This window comes from Bubalus bubalis, chromosome 20 (assembly GCF_019923935.1).
Source record: "Bubalus bubalis isolate 160015118507 breed Murrah chromosome 20, NDDB_SH_1, whole genome shotgun sequence".
Lineage (NCBI taxonomy): Eukaryota > Metazoa > Chordata > Mammalia > Artiodactyla > Bovidae > Bubalus > Bubalus bubalis.
The window spans coordinates 19,727,808-19,744,573 of record NC_059176.1 but is presented as its reverse complement, the minus strand read 5'-3'; the positions used below and the strand labels follow the sequence as shown (position 1 = coordinate 19,744,573).

The window sequence follows — 16,766 nt, the reverse complement described above, 5'->3', positions numbered from 1 at the left end:
TTTTCAGTAGTCAGATTTGCTTCCTGCTACCTCCACCTCAGATTGTAGTTTTTAAGGATTTGTTGCAATTTATTTTTCTAGTTAGAGCACTGGAATTAGTAACAGTATTAAAACTACGTTAAACATGACACCAAGTTTCACTTACTCTTTGAGTATTTCTATCTTGCACAATACACAAGAGTTTTGTTTTATAACAGAATTCTTACCGAGCAGATACGATAGCTACCAGGGAAGCAAGACTAAGAATTTACAGTTGAAATACATTGCAGTAATGTTTGCTGAATGTTGTTGAAATAGGAAATAATTTGTCTTAGGATATGGAATACATATTTTCCTTGGGAGGGAAGAAATTGAATGATTTTTATAGTATAATTTTTTTATTAGCATAGTTAGTAATCATTGAAATGACTATGATTGTCAAAGTAGGCAGAAAGAAAGTTAAATCAGTTTTGTGAATCCTGTCTACATAATGAGAACAATTGTATTCACATTGATTTACTCTTCAGCATTAACTAAGGGTCAAAAAACAGGTTTCTATGTAGACCTGGGTTGGAAATTAGGGTGAATAATCTAAAGTCACTTTTTCTTGTTAAGTGCAAGATTATTTCCTCATTAAAACTTCAAAAGAGCAACATGTAGAATTATGTCTTGTTGAGAGATGTTTTTCTTTTTGTGTACAAAGTAATATTCCATGTATAAGTTAAAGAGTCAGTGATACTTTTTGTGTACAAAGTAATATTCCATGTGTTAAGTCAAAGATACAGAAACATGGAAATGACCAGGATTATTCCAGGGTATTTCATTTTACTCTTTCTTGAAAAAAAAAAAAAAAAAAAAAAACCTGCCATGCTTTTAGGATGGCTTTGTAAAATTTTGACAAAATTATTTTCTTTTAAGTATAAAACCTGAACACCTACAAAAACTACAGGAGGGATTTGGAGAACAAAACAAAGTAGACATATTTTGAGAGGCAGCTGAATTTTGGAGGAAAGGGTTGATGTGGGGTGAGCTGATATTGTTACAGGTCCTTCAGATGTGACACAGGATGGCTAATGGCCTGAAAAGAGTGGGAGCAAACTTTGGGAATTATACGGCCCATACAGAGTGAGAGGGGTTACTGAGCAAAAACAAACAAAAAACCTGAACTATGGTAGTCCCAAATTCTCTTTGTTAACTTTACTCATCTCTGGCTGACCCCAAGCCAGACATGTGCAGACAGACTCAAAGCAATGAGTGTAAAAGTTAATGAGTTGCCCCTCACCACAAGGTATAATAAAACAAATTTTGCTGTTTCAATTGTTGTCACTGTTTAGTCACTAAGTCATGTCGAGCTCTTTTGTGACCCCGTGGACTGTAGCCTGCCAGGCTCCTCTGTTTACGGGATTTCCCAAACAAGAATGCTGGAGTCAGTTGCCATTTTCTTTTTGGGGGAAGCTTCCTGACCAAGGGATCGAACCCAATTTTCCACATTGCAGGCAGATTCTTTACCACTGAGTCACCAGGGAACCGGCAGTTTGAAGATAACCAGGTTAATGGCTTTCTTAAATAAAAATGTTGACAATCTACACAAGTATATATCAGAATGCTGATTTCTCATAATGTAATATTGACAATATCAGTGTTACACCGGAAATCAATAGGCATACAAGAAAGAAATATATGACTCATTCTGAAGGAAAAGTAATATTCATATCAACAGAGGCCAGTGCAAGATGACTTGATTTTGAAATTATTGGATAATGATATTAGAGCAGCTACTATTCTTATGCTTAATGAGATATGTATATATATATATATATATATATTCACAGCAAGAGAGTAGGCCCTATCTATGCCCTGACTGGTAATGCTGAAGAAGCTGAAGTTGAACGGTTCTATGAAGACCTACAAGACCTTCTAGAAATAACACCCACAAAAGATGTCCTTTTCATTATAGGGGACTGGAATGCAAAAGTAGGAAGTCAAAAGATACCTGGAGTAACAGGCAAATTTGGCCTTGAAGTACAGAATGAAATGCGGCAAAGGCTAATAGAGTTTTGCCAAGAAAATGCACTGGTCATAGCAACACCCTCTTCCAAACACACAAGACAAGACTCTACACATGGACATCACCAGGTGGTTGGCCAATACTGAAATCAGATTGATTATATTTTTTGCAGCAAAAGATGGAGAAACTCTATACAGTCAGCAAAAAAAAAAAAAACAAAAAAAACAAGCCTGGGAACTAACTGTGGCTCAGGTCATGAACTCCTTACTGCAAAATTCAGACTTAAATTGAAGAAAGTAGGGAAAACCACTGGATCATTCATGTATAAACTAAATCAAATCCCTTACAATTATACAGTGCAAGTGACAAATAGATTCAAGGGATTAGATCTGATAGAGTGCCTGAAGATCTATGGACAGAGGTTTGTGACATTGTACAGGAGGCAGAAATCAAGACCATCCCCAAGAAAAATAAATAGAAAAAGGAAAAACGATTGTCTTAGGAGGCCTTACAAATAGCTGTGAAAAGAAGAGAAGCCAAAGTTAAAGGAGAAAAGGAAAGATATAACCATTTGAATGAAGAGTTCCAAAGAGCAAGAAGAGATAAGAAAGCCTTCCTCAGTGATCAATGCAAAGAAATAAAGGAAAACAATAAAATGGGAAAGACTAGAGATCTCTTCAAGAAAATTAGAAATAACAAGGGAACATTTCATGCAAAGATGGGCACGATAAAGGACAGAAATGGTATGGACCTAACAGAAACAGAAGATATTAAGAAGAGGTGTAAAGAATACACAGAACTATACAAAAAAGATCTTCATGACCCAGATAATCACAATGGTGTGATTACTCACCTAGAGCTGGACATCCTAGAATCTGAAGTCAATTGGGCCTTAGGAAGCATGACTAAGAACAAAGCTAGTGGAGGTGATGGAATTCCAGTTGAGCTATTTCAAATCCTAAAAGGTGATTTTATTATAGTGCTGCACTCAATTTGCCAGCAAATTTGGAAAACTCAGCAGTGGCCACAGGACTGGAAAAGGTCAGTTTTCATTCCAATCCCAAAGAAAGGCAATGCCAAAAATGCTCAAACTACTGCACAATTACACTCATCTCACATGCTAGCAAAGTAATGCTCAAAATTCTCCAAGCCAGGCTTCAACAGTATGTGAACTTCCAGATGTTCAAGCTGAATTTAGAAAAGGCAGAGGAACCAGAGATTAAATTGCCAACATCCATTCAATCATCACAAAAGCAAAAGAGTTCCAGAAAAGCATCTACTTCTGTTTTATTGACTATGTCAAAGCCTTTTACTGTGTGGATCACAACAAACTGTAGAAAATTCTGAAGGAGATGGGAATACCAGACCACCTGATCTGCCTCCTGAGAAAACTATATGCAGGTCCAGAAGCAACAGTTAAAATCAAACATGGAACAATGGACTTGTTCCAAATTGGGAAATGAGTACACCAAGGCTGTATATTGTCACCCTGTTTTATTTAACTTATATGCAGACTATAAACAAGGCTGAGCACTGAAGAATTGATGCTTTTGAACTGTGGTGTTGGAGAAGACTCTTGAGAGTCCCTTGGACAGTAAGGAGATCCAACCAGTCCATCCTAAAGGAAATCAATCCTGAATATTCATTGGAAGGGTTACGATGTTGAAGCTGAAACTCCAATATTTTGGCCACCTTATGCAAAGAACTGACTCATTTGGAAAGACCTTGATGCTGGAAAAGATTGAAGGTGGGAGGAGAAGGGAACAACAGAGGATGAGATGGTTGGATGGCATCACTGACTCAATGGACATGAGTTTGAGTAAACTCCCAGAGTTGGTGATGGACAGGGAGGTCCGGCGTGTTGTAATCCATGGGGTTGCAAAGAGTTGTACACGATAGACTGACTGAATTGATTTTATATATATATATATATATATATATATATATATATATATATATATATGGTATAAGTGTATATATACATATATGTGGAGAAGGCAATGACACCCCACTCCAGTACTCTTCCCTGGAGAATCCCAGGGACGGAGGAGCCTCGTGGGCTGCCATCTATGGGGTCGCACAGAGTCAGACTTGACTGAGGGGACTTAGCAGCAGCAGCGGCATACATATATGATATAAAAGCTAAAGGTTCAGTGATACATTGTGTATATACACAATGAAGAATGAAAAGAAATTTCAGCAGAGGACTACAAAAAAAAATACTGAATGCATATTTTAGAACTAAAAATTATAATACAGAAATTTTAAAATAACTGACTGGGAAAATGGAGATATACATGCTGAACATTCCCTAGATTGACCACCAAAAACTAACTGCTAAGTGACTTCTAAATTAAAATAAAATTCTAAAAAGCTCAAAAAATAGAGGACAAGAAAAAGAAAAGGGGATAACGCCAAAACCAAAAATGTCTTGTCACATCATGTAACATATATTCTACAGTTTTTACTTTATATTTTATCACTCTTATCCTCCAGTGGAATGTAACTTATGTGAAAGCAGGGGTATTTTTCTTTTCTTTTTCTGTTTTAATGTATTTATTTATACATGTCCATAGGATTCTCTCAGGCAAGAATACTAGAGTGGGTTGCCATACCGAATCTGCCTGCAATTCAGGAGCCGCAGGAGACACAGGTTTGATCCCTGGATGGGGAAGATCCCCTGGAGGAGGGATGGCAAGCCACACCGGTATTCTCGTCTAGAGAATCCCATGGACAGAGAAGCCTGGCAGGCTGCAGACCATGGGGTCGCAAAGAGTCAGACACGACTGAAGCGACTTAGCATGCACAAGCACAAGGTAGACCTAATAATTCAATATGAGCCAAATACACTCACTTGAGATAGTAAAGGAAATTGTTTATATTCTTTACCTGAGTGCTCAATTCAGTTGCATGTTTTTTTGAAGCTTTCTATTATTATAATCATATATTCTTTTTTTTAATTTATTTTGTATTCAGTATAGCTGATTAAAAATGCTGTGATAGTTTCACATGAACAGCAAAGGGACTCACCATAAACACCCACATACATGTGTCCATTCTTCCCCAAACTCCTCTACCATCCAGGGTACCACATAATATTGAGCAAAGTTCCATGTGCTATACAGTAGGTTCTTTTTGTTTTTCTTGTCCAGTTGCTAAGTTGTGTTGGAATCTTTGTGATCCCATGGATTGCACCATGCCAGGCTTCCCTATCCTTCACTATCTCCATGAGATTTCTCAAACTCATGTCCATTGAGTCAGAGATGCCATCTAACAATCTCATCTTCTGTCGTCCCCTTCTCCTCCTGCCCTCAATAGTTCCTAGCATCAGGGTCTTTTCCGATAAGTTAGCTCTTCTCATCGAATGGCCAAAGTATTGAAGTTACAGTTTCAGCATTGATCCTTCCACTGAATATTCAGGGTTGATTTCCTTTAAGAATGACTGGTTTGATCTCCTTGTTGTCCAAGAGACTCTCAAAAGTCATCTCTAGCACCACAATTCAAAAGAATCAGTTCTTCAGCACTTTGCCCTCTTTATGGTCCAACTCTCACATCTGTACATGACTACTGGAAAAATGATAGCTTTGATTAGACAAACCTTTGTGGACAAAGTGAGTCTCTGCTTTTAAAATACTGTCTAACTGCATTAGATTTGCCAAATATCAAAATGAATCCGCCACAGGTATACATGTGTTCCCCATCCTGAACCCTCCTCCCTCCTCCCTCCCCATTCCATCCCTCTGGGTCGTCCCAGTGCACCAGCCCCAAGCATCCAGTATCGTGCATCGAACCTGGACTGGCAACTCATTTCATACATGATATTTTACATGTTTATGTAAAGTTTAAAAATAAAATAAAATTAAAAAAAAATAAAAAATAAAAAAATAAAAAAAAAAATAAAATACTGTCTAGGTTTGTCATAGGTTTTCTTCCAAGAAGCAAATGTCTTTTAATGTCATGGCTGAAGTCACTGTCTGCAGCGATTTTGGAGCCTAAGAAATTAAATTCCGTCACTGCTTCCACCTTTTCTCCAGAAATTGATGGGACCAGATGCCATGATCTTAGTTTTCTGAATATTGAGTTTTCAGCCAGGTTTTTCCACTCTCCTCTTTCACCTTCACCAAATAGCTCTTTAATTCCTCTTCTCTTTCTGTCATTAGGGTGGTATTATCTGCATAGATGAGGTTGTTGATATTTCTCCCAGCAATATTGATTCCAGTTTGTGATTCATCCAGCCTGGCATTTCATGTAATACACTCTGCAGAGAAGTTAAATAAGCAGGGTAACAGTAAACAGCCTTTTTGTACTCCTTTCCCAGTGTGGAACTAGCCCATTAATCCTTATCCTGTTCTAACTGTTGCCTCTTGACCTGCTTAGGTTTCTCAGGAGGTGAATAAGGTGGTCCGATATTCCTATCTCTTTAAGAATTTTCCAAAATTTGTTGTAATCCACACAGTCAAAGGCTTTAGTATTGTCAATGAAGTAGAAGTAAATGTTTTTCTGGAAATCTCTTTTTCAATGATCCAGTGGATGCTGGCAACTTGATCTTTTGTTCCTCTGCCTTTTCTAAATCCAGCTTGAACATCTGGAAGTTCTCAGTTCATGTACTGTTAAAGACTAAGTTGAAGGATTTTGAGAATTACCTTGCTAGCATATGAAATGAGCACAGTTGTTCTGTAATTTGAACATTCTTGGGCATTGTCCTTCTTGAAGGTTGGAGTGAAAACTGACCTTTTCCAGTCCTGTGGCCTTTGCTGAATTATCCATATTTGGTGGCCTATTTAGTCCAGCACTATAACAGCATCATCTGTTAGGGTTTGAAATAGCTCAGCTAGAATTCCATCGCTTCTACTAGCTTTGTTCATAGTAATACTTCCTTAGGCCCACTTGACTTCACACTCTAGGACGTCTGGCTTAGGTGAGTGACACCACCATTGTGCTTATCTACTTTTTGGTTACCTATTTTAAATTTAGCAGTGTATAGTCACCTATTATCTGTTTTTGAGTTGTAATGTAATTTCTGAGTAGTTGGCAGCTCAAATCCTATCAAGAAAAGCCTGATGAAAGATGAATGACTCTCACTGAAATCTGGTAGTACTCAGATTAGCAACGTTTCTAATTGCTTTATGGAGATACAGATGCTATGTGAACTTCTTAATTCTTAAACTTGTTCAGTTGAGCTACATAGTCCTTGAGGGACCCTGTTACATTTTGATATTCTAACATGTGGTCTTGGAAGAAGCAATTCAGTTGTAGGAGTATCTTAGAAGCTTGGTAGGAGGGTTATTTGAATTTAATGATTTTGTGTATATTCATAATTCCTGGTTTTATCATTTTGACATTTGAAATTCATGCATATGTTTTACATTAAATAGTTTAAGTATATAAAGTACTTTTCAAAGATCTGTCACATTATTTGTCTTAAAATATAGGTAAATAGAATTTGATGAACTTAAAACAATGGTTTCTCTTATTTCATACTAGCTTTATCTGTTTATGTGGATAAGCAAGGCTAAGATTACCTCTGAGTTTGCTAAGGGTCTTGACTGGAGACAGAGAGAGATGATATGAGAGAGAGAGACAGAGAGACAAAGAGACAGAGACAGATTTGAGTGAAAATAGTTTCCAATATTTATTTCTACATTTCAACAGATTACCAGAGTGCAAGAAAAGATATGACTGAACTATTACAGTGTGTTCACTCAAGCCAAAAACTATAGCTTCTGGGTATCTGGAAAATTTAGAATAGAGAATGAGAGTGACCCAAGAGAAATGAATTATTTCTATAGTCAATCATATTAAGGTGTTCCTTTTATGAAATACAAATTTTAGTAAATGAAGAAACATCAAGGTAGCTCAACCATCTCACTGAATCTTTAGCAAAGCCTTAATTGGGGGGTGGGGGGAGGCAAGGAGACAAAAACAAAACAATAAAAAGTCAATCAAACATGGCCTAATTCTTAACAAACTCAAATGGAAATTTTTCTCCACTAAAAAAATGAGATAATTATTTGTTTAGTTAAAAAAACTATTAACAAGACCACTTGGGAAGTTTCATTAAACCAGAAGTATTCCTTAAAAAAAAAAAAACCAGTAAGTTAATTCTCAAACACTTTCTCATTCATTTAAACATTAAATCTAGTGGAAACCCTCTGTCTTAGGACAGCTGAGTGCCTCACCTGCACACTGGAGGACTCACTTTCAGGACTGATCATTGTGGTGGCTCCATATGCTGCTGGCACGATGCTCAGCAGGGCACTTCCGCTGTTCTCAAAGGATTTCTGCAGGCTACTTGAGCTTTTGCCAAGTAGGGTGGCTTGGTTACAAGAGGGATTATCACTGGAAGGCTGAAACATACCATTTTTGTGACATCAGTTCAGAATTACACGGAATCATTTATGCTGCACTTCTTCATTGAACCAGTCAGAAAATTCTACCCAGTTTCAAGGGAAGAAGATATAATCAGTCCCTGATGCAGGAGTGGTAAAATTCTAGACCTAGAGTAGCGGCCATCTTTAGAAAATCCAACCTCCACACTTGGCCACTTTATGATCTACCCACAATATTTCTGACAAAATAAGCTCTTTAGCCCTCAGTAAACATAAGAAAAGCTCACATTTCCACATGTATTATTTGAGCAATTTTAGATGCTTAAGATCAACTTTGATGGGGAAAGTTTTAGTGATTCAGTTATTCTGCTAAATTTATTCACAAATATTTATAATTGCTGGCTTATATTTACCACTTTGCATAAATCTAGGACATACCTTCATGCAAATATGCTAATTTTTATTATACTGAATAAAAAATGTATTTATTTCTAAAATTTGCAAAATTCTTTACATCAAAGCATAATTAACCAAACTATTGACATTGATTTTTTTACTTCCTTTCCTATTGACTTTATTTTTTAATTCTATTCTTTCTAATTTCAAATTGCCCTATTCTAAATCATATTTACATTAGATATTTTTAGAACTTCACTTTTTGGCTTTATTTTAGAGATAGTATCAATTTGGTATAACATAGTATCTCTTAGTTATTTCTTGGACTTTTCTTTGAAAATAAATGAGGAAATACAGTTATTTCTAAATTTTTAAAATAAGTTTATTTGGTTTCGTTATTATATTTAGTAGCAGTTTCTGATTGTTTTCCAGATATACAAATACATTTTGATAATCTAGAAAAATTCAAGTGAATATTATTAATATAGTAATGTGAAATATACACAAATCTTCTGATATATACAGACATTAGAAACCTATATCAGTACAGATGTTGGCCGTGATTGTCAACTGATAGCTATATTGTTGGTTTGGGGTTCTTTTGGGCTGAGCCAACTAAATAAGCCACCCATCTACTGTATAAGATATACATGGTCCTCAAAAGTGAGTACATATATCAATAAAATATAATTATTAGTAATTATATTGGAACTTTTCCTGGTGGTCCCGTGGTTAAGACTTCACACTTCCATTACAGCTAATGGGTGTTCCATCCCTGGTCAGGGAACTAAGATTTCACATGCCTCCTTGTGTGGCAAAAAAAAATGATAACATGTGCAATAGTCCAATATGAGATCTATTTTTCTAAGTGTAGTTTTTCATATATATGTTTACCTCAATATTTCTAATGAAGCAAGTCATGAATATAAGCAGTGATTAGAAAGCCTAAGAAAACTGTCTTCAACATTCCTCTCATTTTCCAATTGAAATTAATAGGATAATGTGTGGTGAGAGTACAAGTCAAAAGGAATTGTACGATTGTTTTACTAAATGGATCAGATGAAATTTGTGATCAGGTGCCCTAGTGGGTCAGACAGTAAAGCATCTGCCTGCAATGACGGAGACCCGGGTTTGATTCTTGGGTCAGGAAGATCCCCTGGAGAAGGAAATGGCAATCCACTCCAGCACTCTTGCCTGGAAAATCCCATGGATGGAGGAGACTGATAGGCTACAGTCCATGGAGTCGCAAAGAGTCAGACACAACTGAGCAACTTGACTTTCACTTTACTAAATGAATAGATCAAATTTGTGATCAGGTGCAGCCTTTTTACTTGATTTGCTTCAGTTTTGCCTCTGCTTGCATTTCAGCAACTAAATGTGATTGGTAGCCAAATTTCTCTTTTGTTGAATTTCATTTTATGGAATTTCTAGGATCATGGATGATTTCCAGTGTGTAGAGACAGATTATAAAATAATAGGAATATTTAACCTATTAAAATGTTCTTCAGTTCAGTTAAGTCACTCAGTCGTGTCCGACTCTTTGCGACCCCATGAATCACAGCATGCCAGGCCTCCCTGTCCATCACCAACTCCTGGAATTCACTCAGACTCATGTCCATCAAGTTGATGATGCCATACATCCATCTCATCCTCTGTCATCCCCTTCTCCTCCTGCCACCAATCCCTCCCAGCATCAGAGTCTTTTCCAATGAGTCAACTCTTAGCATGAGGCAGCCAAAGTACTGGAGTTTCAGCCTCAGCATCATCCCTTCCAAAGAAATCCCAGGACTGATCTCCTTCAGAATGGACTGGTTGGATCTCGTTGCAGTCCAAGAGACTCTCAAGAGTCTTCTCCAACACCAATTCTTTGGTTCAAAAGCATCAATTCTTTGGCGCTCAGCTTTCTTCACAGTCCAACTCTCACATCCATACATGACCACTGGAAAAACCATAGCCTTGACTAGACGAACCTTTGTTGGCAAAGTAATGTCTCTGTTTTTGAATATGCTATCTAGGTTGGTCATAACTTTCCTTCCAAGGAGGAAGCGTCTTTTAATTTCATGGCTGTAGCCACCATTTGCAGTGATTTGGGGGCCCAAAAAATAAAGTCTGACACTGTTTCCACTGTTTCCCCATCTATTTCCCATGAAGTGATGGGACCAAATGCCATGATCTTCGTTTTCTGAATGTTGAGCTTTAAGCCAACTTTTTCACTCTCCTCTTTCACTTTCATCAAGAGGCTTTTGAGTTCCTCTTCACTTTCTGCCATAAGGGTAGTGTCATCTGCATATCTGAGGTTATTGATATTTCTCCCGGCAATCTTGAGTCCAGCTTATGCTTCTTCCAGCCCAGCGTTTCTCATGATGTACTCTGCATAGAAGTTAAATAAGCAGGGTGACAATATACACCCTTGATATACTCCTTTTCCTATTTGGAACCAGTCTGTTGTTCCATGTCCAGTTCTAACTGTTGCTTCCTGACCTGTATATAGGTTTCTTAAGAGGCAGGTCAGGTGGTCTGGTATTCCCATCTCTTTTAGATGTTCTTAGAAATTGTTAATTATATAAAACCCATTAAACTGACCATCATTTGTTGTCCTTCCCAAATGTTACATTTTTATTCAATGAAGTTTCAATTGATTAAATATTTTGGTATTCTCTCCTTGAAAATGTTCCCAAAAGATATGAATAGAACACAGAATTTATTGTATTTTTATATCTCTAATGGGAAAATTATTATTCCTCATTGTTAATTTATTTTTTTTAGTAATTTTTGTTCTTGTTCAGTCTCTAAGTCATGTCTAACTCTTTGCAACACCCTGGACTGCAGCATGCCAGCTCCCCTGTTCTTCACTGTCTCCTGGAGTTTCCTCAAACTCATGTCCATTGAATCAGTGATGCTATCCAACCATCTCATCCTCTATTACCCCCATTTCCTTCTGCTCTTAATCTTTCCCCTCATCAGGGTATTTTCCAATGTGTCGGCTCTTTGCATCAGGTGGCCTAAGTACTGTAACTTCAGCTTCAGCATCAATCCTTCCAATGAATATTCAGAGTTGATTTCCCTTAGAGTTGAATGGTTTGATTTCCTTGTTATCCGAGGGACTCTCAAGAGTCTTCTCCAGCACCACAGTTTGAAAACATCAGTTCTTCAGTGCTCAGCCTTCTTTATGGTCCAAATCTCACATCCATGCATGACTATACAGACATTTGTGGGCAAAGTGATGTCTGCTTTTTAATATGCTGTCTGGGATTGTCATAGTTTCGCTTCCCAGAAGCAAGCATCTTTTAATGTCATGGCTGTAGTCACCATCTGCAATGAATTTGGATCCCAAGAAAATAAAATCCTTCACTGCTTCCATTTTTTTTCCAGAAAGTGATGGGACCAGATGCCATGATCTTAGATTCTAAATACTGAGTGTTCATCAAGGTTTTTCCACTCTCCTCTTACATCTTCATCAAGAGGCTCTTTAGTTCCTCTTAACTTTCTGCCATTAGATTGGTACCATCTGCCTACCTGAGGTTGTTGATATTTCTTTCAGCAATCTTGAATCCAGGTTGTGATTCATCCAGCCCAGCATTTCAGATGATGTATTCTGCATAGAAATTAAATAAGCAGGGTGACAGTACATACCCTGGTCATCTTCCTTTCCTAATTTTGAACCAGTCAGTTGTTCCATGTCTGGTTCTAACTGTTGCTTCTTAACTTGCAAACGGGTTTCTCAAGAGACAGGGAAGGTGATCTGGTAGTCCCATCTCTTTAATAATTTTCCACAGTTTGTTATCCTCACAGTCAAAGGCTTAGCAGAGTCAATGAAGCAGCAGTAGATGTGTTTTTCTGGAATTACCTTGCTTTCTCCATGATCCAACCAATGTTGGCAATTTGGTCTCTGGTTGTTCTGCCTCTTCAAAACCCAGTTTGTACATCTGGAAGTTCTCAGTTCATGTACTGCTGAAGCCCAGCTTAAAGGATCTTGAGCATAAACTTGCATATGAAATGAGCATGACTGTACAGTAGTTTGAACATTCTTTTCATTGCCCTTCTTTGGGATTGGAATGAAAACTGACCTTTTCTTGTCCCGTGGCCACTGCCAAGATTTTCAAATTTGTGGACATATTGGGTACAGCCTTTAACACCATCATCTTTGAGGGTTATAAATAGCTCAGTTGGAATCTTGTCACCTCCACTAGCTTTGTTTATAGTAATACTTCCTAAGGCCCACTTGACTTCACATTCTAGGATGTCTGACTCTAGGTGAGTGACCACACCATCATGGATATCCAGGTCATTAGTAATTTCCTTGTATAGTTCTTCTGTGTATTCTTGCCACCTCTTCTTAATCTCTTCTACTTCTGTGTTTTACCATTTCTGTCCTTTATCATGCTCATCCTTGCATGAAATGTCCCCTTGATATCTACAATTTTCTTGAAGAGATCTCTATTCTTTCTCATTCTATTTTTTTCCTCTACTCTTTGTGTTGTTCATTTAAGAAGTCCTTCTTATCGCTCCTTCCTATGAATTTGAAAGTTAGTCATTCAGTCGTGCCCAACTATTTGTGACCCCGTGAACTGTAACCCACCAGGCTCCTCTGTCCCTGGAATTCTCCAGTCAAGAATACAGGAGTGGGTTGCCATTTCCTTCTCCACCTTGCTTTGAAACCCTGATTCAATAACACTTTCTGTCAATGAAAGTTTTAGTCGCTTAGTCATGTCCGACTCTTTGTGATGCCATGGACTGGAGCCCACCATGGAATTCTCTCTGTACATGGAATTCTCCAGGCAAGAATACTGGAATGGATTGCCCTCCTCCAGGGGATCTTCCTGACCCAGGGATCAAACCCGTGTCTCCTGCATTGCAGTCAAATTTCTTTACCATCTGAGCCATCTGGATTCTTAACCATTGGCCCTTTCTGTCAGTATCTTATGCTAAAACTAAATCCAGATTATTCAAGTATCCATTATACATGGGAAACATTTAAACTATACCAGATTGATCTGTCATAACATGCCTTGATGCCTTCCTAGTAAAGTCTGGAACCAGACTACTTGTGTTTCAATCCTTGGTCTACCATTTGCTGTCACCTTAGAAAGCATTTTACCAAACTCCTTCAGTGCTATTTGTAAGATGGTTAAAGTGAAAAGCTATATCAGTTATGATATTGACCTGAGAATTAAATATTTTATCTAATTGTTTAGCATATAATCTTTTAAAAATGATATATCTTACTCTTTTTTGTTGATTTTTCTGCCCCAGACTATATGTTTAGGTGATGCAAATTATTTTAGATTTGGTCTTATCAGAAATAATTATTAGCAATGTAAATAATAATTTCTACAAAAACTTAATTCTCTCAAAAGCAAATAAAAATGACATTTAAAATTTCCTTTTGTTAATGTTTATTCTGTAACTTTCCTATATTAACTTGAAAGAGGAAAAGCATCACTTTATCTCATTGTTTCTGCCTCATGAACATTGACTTTAAGAAAAGAGAAAAATAATTTGATACTGATTGCAGATTTTCTAGTGATTCATTTCACTGATTCAGCACCCTTGTCGGATAATAATCACATATTTATTTTCTGTTTGCAAATTTTACAATAGAGTTGTCTCAGTACTCTACATGAGACAACTCTATATTATAAATGAATTTAAGCAAGCATATCGAAGCACACTTGTGCTTTTTTTCTTTTATTTATTCATTTACTTATCCAATAGAGGGAAATAAAACTCACAATACCTGTCCACGGTACATTACAATGGTTGGGCTACTAGATTTTATCAAAGCTCTTTACTCTGACATCATTCTAGTAACTGTGTTCTTCCCTCAGAATCAGAGTAAAGTCAAGAGATAATAGTCCTTCAGTTACATGGTTTTCAGTATGCTGATAACCTTTCATCTCAGCTAGATTTTTGAGAACTAAAAAAAGAAAAAAGAAATTCAGAACACAGATTCACTTTACAGATGTCCCTTTGGGAAAATTAGAAATATATCTCATACATTTTGCTTTATTGACTAGCCTTTGACTGTGTGTATCACAATAAATAGTGGAGAATTCTGAAAGAGGGGGGAATACCAGACCACTTGACTTGCCTCTTGAGAAACCTGTATGCAGGTCAGGAAGCAACAGTTAGAACTGGCCACGGAACAACAGACTGGTTCCAAATAGGAAAAGGAGTACGTCAAGGCTGTGTATTGTCACCCTGATTATTTAAATTATATACAAAGTACATCATGAGAAATTCTGGGCTGGAGGAAGCACAAATTGGAACACAGATACATGTAGAAGGAGTGATATGCTTTCAAACTGTGATGCTGGAGAAGACTCTTGAGAGTCCCTTGGGCAGCAAGGAGATCAAATCAATCAATCCTAAAGGAAATCAAGCCTGAATATTCATTGGAAGGACTGATGCTGAAGTTAAAGCTCCTATACTTTGGCTACCTGATGTGAAGAGCCATCTCATTAGAAAAACCCTAATGCTAGGAAGGATTAAGAGCAGGAGGAGAAGTGGGTAACAGAGGATAAAAATAGTTGGATGGCATCACCGACACAATGGATGTGAGTTTGAGCAAACTCTAGGAGACAGTGAAGGAGAGGGACACCTGGAGTGCTTCAGTCCATGGGGTTGCAAAGAGTAGGACACAACTGAGCAACTGAACAGCAACATAGTGAACAGGCATTGGGAGAACAGCAGGAAGAAGGCGCTGAGGGTGGGAGTATGCAAGCTATGTGGTGTGTGAGTCACGCTAGGGCAGCTGCCTCTGGGCAGTGTTGAAATACCTCTAGTCCCTTTGATCCTACCCACCCTCTCCACCACCACAAGATTGAATCTTTCAGAGAGTGGGTTACCAATGAGGCAGAATACTTGGTGGAATACTTTTCCTCAAAGATGTTGTTATAACCTGTCAGTTTTTTGAAGGAACCAATCCTAAACATTCATAACCTAACTCAGATCCACTCAGACCTGAGTCTGTGGTCCTTGGCCCTGTTCTAGTCACCAATAGCCACAATGGACTGGAAGATCCCACTTTCAAGTAGTGAAGATTGAGTGAGTGTGAAGAAACCTTCCACGGAACCAGGGTGTTTGTGGTGCATGGGATGCTAAAAAGCAACCAGCAATTAGTGGACAGTTTTGAGAAAGTGAAACCTGAGATCTGGCTGCTGATCTTGAAATGTGACATGACAAAAATGTGGGTATATCTCCTAACTCCTAGGATAGATGATGGGAATGACTTTGGGGGTTATATTCAGGAGAAGAGAGTTACAGAACTAAGAATGTTGAGAGCTGAATCTCATCTGAATCAATTTCTAGATATTATGTTACAAGAGCCAAATCAATTTTCAAAACAGCTAAATATCCCCATATGGAGGACTTTCCTCCTGAACCATGACAGAGATTGATGAGAAAGAATATGACAGCCTTCAACTCATCATATTAGAGCTAAGGAATCAGTATGTCACTTTACATGACATGATCCTGAAAAACATCAAAAAGATCAAATGCAGAGACTCTGTACCAAGGCCAAGGCCAGGGAACTTTGTGAGTCTGGCTCAAGACCCAACATCACGTTGGTCTGTTACATGACTATGATCACTGGGCAACTGGCTGGAAATAGTAGTCATAGTTCTCTGTGTTTTTAGTTAGAGTCTAATGAGACTCTCATGTAGTTCTGTGACAGCTTCATCTCTTTCTGCAGGCCTCAGTGCATGCGTACTAAGTCACTTTGTCATGTCCCACTCTGGGCATGGGCTGAACCCTATGGGCTTCAGCCTGTCAGGTTCCTCTATCCATGGGATTTCACAGGCAAGGATAATGGAATGGGTTGCCATTTCTTTCTCCAGAGGATCTTCCAACCCAGGGATCAAACCCACATCTCCTGCATTGGAAGACAGATTATTTACCACTGAGCCACCAGGGAAGCCCTATCTTAAGCCAGTAGGGAAATGCATATTTAACCATAGTGAGTTATAAATATACATCTATTAGAATGTCTATAATTAAAAATAATGACAACACTAAAGACTGACAAGGACATGGAAAACTAGATTGCTCAT

The 16,766-nt window shown here is 37.8% G+C and overlaps 1 pseudogene; it reads left to right on the top strand.

Annotated features, from left to right (window-relative positions):
- The first annotated feature begins 1,045 nt into the window (after window positions 1–1,045).
- Window positions 1,046–16,296, top strand: LOC102404497 (annotated as a pseudogene).
- Window positions 16,297–16,766: the final 470 nt, after the last annotated feature.